Source organism: Petaurus breviceps, unplaced genomic scaffold, assembly GCF_028583685.1.
Source record: "Petaurus breviceps papuanus isolate PSGF00001 unplaced genomic scaffold, PetGlider_PUasm1.0 185, whole genome shotgun sequence".
NCBI classification, from domain to species: Eukaryota; Metazoa; Chordata; class Mammalia; order Diprotodontia; family Petauridae; genus Petaurus; species Petaurus breviceps.
Genome location: NW_027185797.1, coordinates 35,076,803 through 35,086,337, shown reverse-complemented (window position 1 = coordinate 35,086,337; position 9,535 = coordinate 35,076,803). Strand labels below are relative to the sequence as shown.

Genomic DNA, 9,535 nt, shown 5'->3' with positions numbered 1-9,535 from the left:
GATAGATAGATAGATAGATAGATAGATAGATAGATAGATAGATAGATGGATAACTGAATCAACTGATAGATATAGACGGATACATGACTGGATGAATGATGTAGCATTTATACAGAGCTTACTCTCTTCTACATACTAAGCTAGACTTATCTTCGCTGTTCTAACACCCCTTCCCCTCCTTATAGTGTTCTTTTCAGTGAGAACGAAAGATTAGACTACAGAGGGTTGTATAATTCCACCTGCTTATTTAGGGAAATGAGTTCTTCTTCCACTGCCCTTTCAGCTAAAACTCTCCAAGAGACTCTTCTTTCTTTTTTATGGTTTGGTCATTCCTCAAATACAGAAACTTCAGCAAAGTTATCTTGAAGTTTCTGATGCTTACAAGGCACTATGCTAACCACTGGGAAGACAAAGAGAGACAGCTAACAGACCCTGCCCTCAAGTAGCTTCCAACCTGACAGAACACTATCTTCACTTCACTATAGGTCAGTAATGATCCAATTATCATATTATTGAAGACTGAAAGAAATCAAATCAGAAAGAGAGTGTTAGTGTTGAAAAAACACTGAACCTGGAGAGGGAAGACCTTGGTAAAACTTCTGGTCCTGCCACTTTACTGTGTAAAGTTTGGTGAGTCATTTGTTTCACTTGCCCAAGCCTTGATTTGCTCGTCATTAATGATAATGGTGTATCTAAGTTCGCATTTATTTTAATTACAGAACTTTAAGAATGTGAGAGCATATCTTTGGCTAAAGCAAGGTAGGAGAAGATGTTTTGAGTTGCTTCACTTTCTTAGGGTTACAATAAACAGCAATTTGAAAGGATGAATTTAATAGCAAAACTCAGTCATTTGTTACTCAGAGACTCGTGGCAAAGTGTATCATGTGCTATTTTTGGAGTTGGAAAGAGCCCTGTTCAAATCCCAGCTCTTAAACTCAATAATTCAATAGGCAATAGATCCTGGGCAAATTCACTTGGTACCTCTGATACTCAGTTTCTTTATTGGTAAAATGTGTGTGATAATTGGACCATCTGTTGTCTGCACAGACCTTCAAGAATGGTGGTGAGGCTCAGATAAGAAAATGTACATTTGACACTTCACAAGCTCTCAAATGTTTTATATGACTGCTTTAAGATGAATGGAGAAATGTGGCATTGTATTGCTACTTTCCACTGATTCTTTTGAATTTCCAATTCATTCTTTCCAGTATCAGATACCAAGAATGGAAGTAACCCTATTAACTTGTATCTCCACCAGGAAAGGAAGTTTCGGGGCAGCACTAATTTCTGCCCAGTCATCTTTGACTCTACTTTGTAATTTAAATAAGAACTGAGAACCCCCGCTCTCAAAAGAGTGTCATTGAGTTCTTGAAAGATCACCTTCCCCATCTGCTACCTTGACTTATATCCATCAACAAAATTATTAGCCAGAATTCAACAGCATCTAATAAGTTTCCTCAATTAATCCATCCATGAGCAATGCCTAATCAATGACTCTCACATGTCTGGGGGAATGAAAGGTGCTGAGACCAACTCTGTGTTTGTGTATGTGTGCACATGAGCAAGGTGTACATGTATGGGAGTAGAAAGGGCAAGGCATGTCTTTGGCCCTGCATTGACCATGTTGGTTATCTATACATATACCCAAGGAGTTTCCCTTTTGGTGGAAAATGATCAAAAAATGTGAGCAAATGTTTTTAGAAAAGAGTGATGCCTTCCATCTGGCTCAGTGCCTTGTGCTTTTCAAAGTGTTTGTATCAATATTAGATCAAACCCAACTCACATATCTCACTCACGGTTCACACGATCACAGGGATTGAATTAGAAGGAACCTCAGAGGCCATGTCTTCCAACAACCTCCTCTTAATGAGCCTCAGTTTCCTCATCTGTGGAATGGGAATATTGGACTCTGAGGTCCTTTCCAGTTCTAGATATAAGATTCTGTAACCAAGTCAGTGAGATATGTACCTCAGGTAATATTTTCCACATTTTTATAATCATAAAACTGGAAGAGATTTTGGAAATAATCTTGTCCAACACTCTTCTTTTGTAGGTGAAGAAACTGCTACCTATGGATGTACAGGGATTTGTCCAAAATGTCAGAGATACTTACTTATTGGAAGAGAAGGAATGTAAGATTGCACCCTCTCTTCCCAGATCCAATGGTCTTTCCCATACTCCCTGCTTCTAGTGCCTTCATTTTAAAAGTGAGGAAACTGAAACAAAGATGTGAAGTTGCCTACTTATGGTCACATGAATACTGAATGTTAGGGACAGCTAGATGGTGAAGTGGATAGGGCACAGGACTTGGAGTTGGGAAGACCTCAGTTTAGATCTGACTTCAGATATTTGCTAGCTGTGTGACCCTGGGCAAGTCATTTAACCTTTATTTGCCTCCATGTCCTCAACTATAATGTTGGGATAATTATGATATTTACTTCCTAGTATTTTTGTGAGGATGAAATGAGATAATAATTGTAATGGACTTGGCATTGTTCCTATCACACAGTATGTGCTATATAAATATCAACTATTACTATTATTGGATCAGTTAGATATCACAGCAGATAGAGTTCAGGGGCTGAAGTCAGAAAGTCTCATCTTCCTGAGTTCAGATCTGGCCTCAGACATTTACTAGCTGTATGACCCTATGCAAGTTGTTTAATTCTGTTTGCCCCAGTTTCCTGATCTATAAAATGAGCTGGAGAGAGAGATGACAAGCCACTTTAGGATCTTTGCCAAGAAAACACCAAATGGGTCATGAAGAGTCAGATATTACTGAACATGATTATGATCATGATGGTGCTGGTGGTGGTGGCCTGTTTGTTTAGTACTGTTTCTGCTACCCTACAGCACATCCTCCCTCAATATTTGCCTACTTTCATAAATCACTTTAGAGTGTGCGAAATACTGATTTCATTTGATTTTCACAACATTGTGATATACTTTGTTCCAGTAGCATTACCACCATTTTCTAAATAAGGATACTGACATTTGAAGGTGAGAAGAGGTTTCCATGCTCTCCTGACCAGGGAAATGGTAGAGCCAGGATTCTTTATGGGCTTTCTGGTTCCTTAAAGCACTCAGCCCTTCTCTACCACATGGTCTTTTGCTTGAAATCCAAAGAACCAGTGGTGGATTGATTTCAAAGATGAAGAAAGAGAGAATGAGAAAAGTTTGCAGTGACTTTCCTGGTAACACATTAAGGTTCTGCCAGATCAGAGATTAGAACCATGTGTCTTCTCTCCCAGTTTCATACTTCTTTTGCCAGAGAGGTACCAGATACAGTGGAAAACAATGATCCACTTATAGACAAGGGACCTGTATTCAAAGCCTGTATCAGACATTGACTTAGTATGCAACTTACAGGAAAAGTATTTTAACTTTCAGGATCTCAGTTTACTCATCTGAAAAATGGGAGTAATAATCCTTATAGCCCTGTAGGGCTTGGATGCCTTGAGGAAAGTGCCATGTAAGCCTCCAAGCTCTACAGAAATGGAAACCACCGTGATAGTTAACACAGTACTTCATTTTTATACTTGGTGTATGGACTGTTACATCCCTATGCTCAACCAATGGCACCAACTGGACTTCACAGATGGGTAAAATCAAGAAAGTAGCTGAGCGTCCCAGTTCAAAGAATTAATCAAATTGTCTGCTCTGCCAGACTGGCCTGTTAGCCATTTGCCAAATTATAGGCCACAAGATGTAAGACTTAAAGTAGCTTTCCCAAGCATCTCTCCAAGCCCTTTTCCTGTTTTTTTTTTATTTTTAATTTTTGATTATTCAAAGTTTTATTGATGCATTTTGCTCTTATATAAAAAATGATTTCTGCGCAAATCTCCTATTCCTGCTACCCAGAGAACTTTTCATCACAACAAAAGAACTTAAACAAAGTTAGTGTCTCAGTTTATGCAACATTCTGCACCCATAATCCACACTTCTCCAAAGAAAAGTGGGAGGTACACTTCCTAATCTGTTTTCCAGAGTCACAGACTGCTCATTAAAATTACACAGTTTAACTTTGTTCTGATTTTCCTTTTATTTGCATCATTAGAAGTCATTGCTGAATATCTTCCTCCTCTTCCTTTTTTACAAATGAAGAGACTGACACCATAGTCCCACCTGGGGTACATGGCTACCCAATGTCTCTAGCTGATAGGATTAGACAGCCTCCCATTCCTCAGAAGTGCTTTAAACATGTTTTGGACACAGGTGTGCTTTGTTCCATCAGTCCTTGGGTCCCAATGCCAGATGAATTCTCCATTTCCCTTGTCACCTCTTTAGCACATAGCCAGGCAGGCATGTTTGAGGATGCCCACGTGATCCTTGATCACATTACCGAATATGATCAAAAGACCCCACTTCAATGCAGTTGATTGGGTTGCTCCCTGGACTCCATAGCAATTTCTGTAAATATGATACTCTGCAGGAGAACTCCTTCAAAGGGAAAGCACACCAGGCCGTTTATCATTTCCATGCGGACCATTTGGAGTTATTGCCTCTTGAAAGCAAGAATCATGTCAGTAAGGAGAACGAGAAGGGTGAGGGGTTTGTAGGACCAGCCCTCTCTGCCTCTCTGTCTCTCTCTCTCTCTGTCTCTCTGTCTCTGTCTCTCTCTGCCTCTCTGTTTCTCTCTTTCCCTCTCCCTCCTTCCCTCCCTCCCTCTCTCTCTGAAACTGTTTAAGTCACAAAGGCCACAGTTTAGCAGGCTCATTCCCACAAAAATCCAGTTCTCAATGAGAGGAAAGGGTTCAGGGTGGGTGGCAAGAAAAGGAGGGAGATAATGGCTTAGAGACAATGGCACATCTGAGATAATTCAGTGATGCAAGCCCATCGCTATGCCTTGTGTAGCCGAATCTCTCTGATCCCCTTGAAAGGGGACTCCATAAATTATAGCATGTGCATGATTAATTTGTAAAAATAATCATAATTAGCACCACAGAATGGAGCCATCTGGACTCTTCTGCCTGGCAGATTCTATTAATTAGTTTTATTTGAAAAATAAGATTGGGGAAACACAAAGCAAAGTCCAAGGAACGAATCCCCCACAATTAAATCCAATTACTGTTTACATTTTGGGTCTCTTTTTGTAATGTCCTCTTCGAAGCCCAGAAGAGAAAACAAAAACCTGCCGTGCTTTGCAAAGCTGTGCATCCTAGTGTGTCGGACTTCATGTTGCCAACTCTGATCAGGAGCTCTTCTGATGGAAGAGATTCTCCTTCTGTCCCTGGAAATATGCTCCCAGCACTTTCAAGGAGGGATTAGGTTCATAATGAGACTGAAATACTTCCCCTTCACTGATGGAACTGCCCCAATCCAGCAGGGATTTGCGATCTGCAATTTGTAAAACTGGGACCATCTTCCTGAAGCCGCAGTGTTCTCTTTCCATTAACCTTCTCCAGTGGGGAATTCACAAAGATGGGCTGGCTTCAAACTAAGTGTTCCATGAACACAGACTGAAAAGTCAAAGGTAATATTTTAGAGGTTTAATCAAAGTCTTTAAGTTGTTTATAGAGAATGATGATGGATTTCAGTCCAAAATAGGAAAATATTTTATTCCCAGCTTGACATGCTGTTAAAGCGTTTCTGTGGAAGAAGAAATCTTGTACTGTTGGAAATCACCAGCAGAAATGATCTCATTCAAGCCTGGGCTCACAAATTACCAGCTCCTGATACTCTGAGTGGGACCTTTGGAGGTACAGTGGTCTTAAAGGAATCTGCTGTCCCATTGTTTTTCATTTGTACAGTTAATGGGATTTGGAAACATGAACTTATTCTCATTTTAGTGGAAAAAATGATGAAATTTTAGGGGGAGGGTGCCCTTTCTTCTAAAACCAAGATCCTCTTGCTTAATTAATTAAGATCTGAAGCAGAGATGACTTTCATATTTAAAAAAATCATCAAAAATTTTTTCAATCCAGGACATGGTGCTTCCTGAAGTATAATGTCTTTTCTTTCTCTTTCTTTCTTTCTTTCTTTCTTTCTTTCTTTCTTTCTTTCTTTCTTTCTTTCTTTCTTTCTTTCTTTCTTTCTTTCTTTCTTTCTTTCTTTCTTTCTTTCTTTCTTTTTCTTCCTTCCTTCCTTCCTTTCTTTCTTTCTTTCTTTCTTTCTTTCTTTCTTTCTTTCTTTCTTTCTGTTCAATATTTTTAAAGGCCAAATTCCTTGCTTTTTTTGTAGACTGAGCCTCATAAAATTATTCAAAATATATTTTGGACTACCAAAAATACTATTTTCAAAGTTAAAACTGAGAAACCAGGCAATTCTTCTCTACCTAAGGGGGAAGTAATTTAAAATATATAAAAGAATATTGCTTCATTTTAATCATAAATTAGACTAAACATATTTAATGCTTACATTGAAGAAATAAGAATATATAGCCACCAAACAGGAATCGATTTGCTTGCTATGACAGACTTGTGGTGTTTGAAACTGGAGAATTTATATCAGGGCATAGTGAAATATATGTTATTTAAGTAGTACAGAGAGGAGAGGAGAGAAGAGAGAGGAGAGGAGAGGAGATGAGGGGCAAAGGGTAACGGAAGGTGAGGGAAAGGAAATTAAAACCTATTACAATCACCTGATTCTTTCACAACATGTTGCACACTTAAAATGAGATGGCAGTTCCTGATTCCTCATTGACACACATGTGCTTGGTGTTATATCTCAGTAATGTCAAAAAATGTCTAAGTTTTGCAAATATTCAACTCTGCCATCCCCAAAATGTGCAGATTGCAAGGCAGGAAGAAGGGTCTAAAATATGACCACTTAAATATGGGCATCTTCATATGAATCATGCTCACAGAATTAAAAAAATATGTCACCTTGGAAAGTTGTCTATACTACACTACATCATCCAAACCACTCAGGCATGAAAAACCAAATAGCTGGGTAAGCCAGCTTGAAAAGCTCAAGGATGATTTTTAACATTTTTTCTCTAGGCAGTGTAGACACATCTTGAAACTCTAGATCCAAATTTGATAAGTAGTCACTTAATGGTCTCATCAGGTAAATAGAGCATATCACCCTTGACCTTGCCTTCCTCCTGTTTTTGAATTCACCCTGTAAATACTAATAGTTGCAGTAGATGTGGGCTGTATTCCATCTGTCACCCTTCTGAAAGTCTAAAAAGGAACTCAGATGGAGTGTCAGCTAAGAGTTTAACATTAACTCTCAATTTCCTTATTTTCCATTGGCTTCAGGCAAACTTTTAATATTACTTTAACATCAGGTAGTGTGTGTGTGTGTGTGGTTTAATATTTCTAAGGGCAGTAAATTATTCCCAGAATATGTAAAAAAGACAAATTTCTCCTGTGGTTAGTGGCCACAAAGCAAAACAAGAAACAGAAATACTCCAGAGGATGGTTCACAAGAGAAGGTTAGAGAGGTTGAAACTTTCCCTTTGATGATGCATGTGAAGGGGGGGGTGTTTTAGTGAGGGCTGATGCCTCCAGAGCTTGGTAGCAAATAAACCTTATTGCAACCATCATCTCCATTTGTCGATAAAATGTCCTGTTCTGCAGGATATTTACACACTCAAGCAAACACCAATGCATACTTTAATGATATGAACTGTTGGAGGAAAAAGCCATCGTGACCAGCAAAAATAAGTCATTGCTAATGAGTGATGAAAATAGGAAGAATTCAATGAAATTATCATAGCTTTCATGCTTACAGGTTGAGTGCTTTATGAATCTATCTTATAACTAGGAAATAATAAAGACATGCTGTTGGTAAACGACGACTTATGGCCAAATAATAATGGAGACCAATTCTCTACTGGATCTAAGGGTCCAAGATTTTTTTTTTCATTACAATGGCTTGGGAGGTGGAGGAGGGATAAGTCTCACATGATTATTGTAAATTCTGTTCCTTTTCCCCATTGAGGAATCACATTTTTAGAACTGGAAGGGATCTAAGATGTCATTTAGTCTAACCTAATCATTTTATAGATGAAGGAAATTAGACCCATAGAGATGAAACAACTTACCCACATTCTTTAGTGGCAGCAAAAGCCTAGAGTTAGAGACAGCTGGGTGGTACAGTGACAAAGTGGTTGGTCTGGAATCAGAAAGACCTGGTTTAAAATCATATCTCAGGCATCTACTAGCTTTGTGACTCTCTGGGCAAGTCAGTCAATCTCTTCCTAAACTGTAAAATGGGAATAATAATATCACCTAACTCAAAGGGTGTTGTGAGGATCAAATGAGATATCTGTAAAGCACTTAGCGCAGTGCCTGGCTCAGAGTTTCCAGCTAAAAAATGCTTCCTTCCTTCCTTCCTTCCTTCCTTCCTGCCTGCCTGCCTTCCTTGTTAATACATATTGTAAGCAGCAGAGCTGGAATTCAATTTCCAATCACCTTTCTCCAAATCTAGAGCTCTTTTCACTTGTACACACAAAGACCATGATTTAATAAATATAGAATGTGGAGTTTGCAGATGAGGAGACCCAAGTTCATAGGATCATAGATTTAAAGGTAGAAGAGACTACAGAAGACAGTAGTCCATGCCCTCATTTTACAGACAAGGTGAACAAGAACCTTGGGAGAAAAGACTTAGCCAAGGTCACATAAGAATTTCAAACAGATGTAGGATTTGAACTCAGGTTCTCTGACTCCTGAGTATTAATCTACTGGAAAGTACCACTGTATCAAAATATTATCTCAAATCCTTAACAATTTCAAGACTTTGAGGAAGTCACTTTCTCTATGTGCCTTGCATAGTCCCTTTAGATTAGTAGTGATTTTAGATGGTAGAGTACAATGCCTGGCATATAGTAAGTACTTAATGCATACTTGTTAGTTGGTTGAATGATGGATTGATTAATCTTCAATCTGCACTCAGAGTTAATAATTTCTGTCTCTGGGGGTGGATAGCATTTTCCATCTGAGTCTTTTGGAATTGTCTTGGATCATTGTATTAATCAGAGTAGCTAAATCTTTCATGGTTTATCATCATTGCAACATTGCTGCTGCGTCTCTGCATGATGTTCTCCTGGTTCTGCCTACTTCATTTTATAGTTCATGTAAGCCTTTCTAGGTTTTTCTGAAACCCCCCCTTTCATCGTTTCTTATAGCACAAGAGTATTCCATCATAATCATGTACTGCAACTTGTTCAGTCATTCCCCATTTGATGAGTAGCCCTGCAATTTTCAATTCTTTGCCACCACAAAAAAGGGTTGCTGTAAGATCCATGATTAAAAATATTATCCGCTTTCAGAGAGAGAGAACTGATGAACTCTGAGGGCACATTGATGCATACTTTTTCATTCTCTTTATTTTCTTCATGCTTCTTTTTACAACATGGCTAATATGGTCATGTTTTATATGCCTTTACATATATAATTGAAATCATATTACTTGCCTTATCAGAGGATAGGGGAGAGGTGGGAAGAAGAGAGAAAGTTTGGAACTCAGAATTTTGAAAATGAATGCTAAATACATACATAGATAGATATCCTTATCTAGACTATATATATAATACATCTCTCTCTATTATATATTATTATACGTTATTATAACATATATAATATAT

The 9,535-nt window shown here is 38.4% G+C and overlaps 1 long non-coding RNA gene across 3 annotated transcripts in view; it reads right to left on the bottom strand.

Moving 5' to 3' along the window:
- The window catches only part of LOC138161816 (uncharacterized), a 171,501-nt gene that overhangs the window by 137,885 nt on the left and 24,081 nt on the right, over positions 1–9,535 (bottom strand). The window contains exons 3-4 of one of the 3 annotated variants that reach the window (XR_011168477.1): positions 7,991–8,061; positions 6,076–6,274 (exon numbers count right to left, since the gene is read on the bottom strand). The exons of the other annotated variants lie outside the window; for them this stretch is intronic. This is a non-coding gene — a long non-coding RNA (uncharacterized lncRNA). Of the gene's footprint in view, positions 1–6,075; positions 6,275–7,990; positions 8,062–9,535 lie in introns of those variants that run through there. 3 annotated transcript variants of the gene reach the window in all.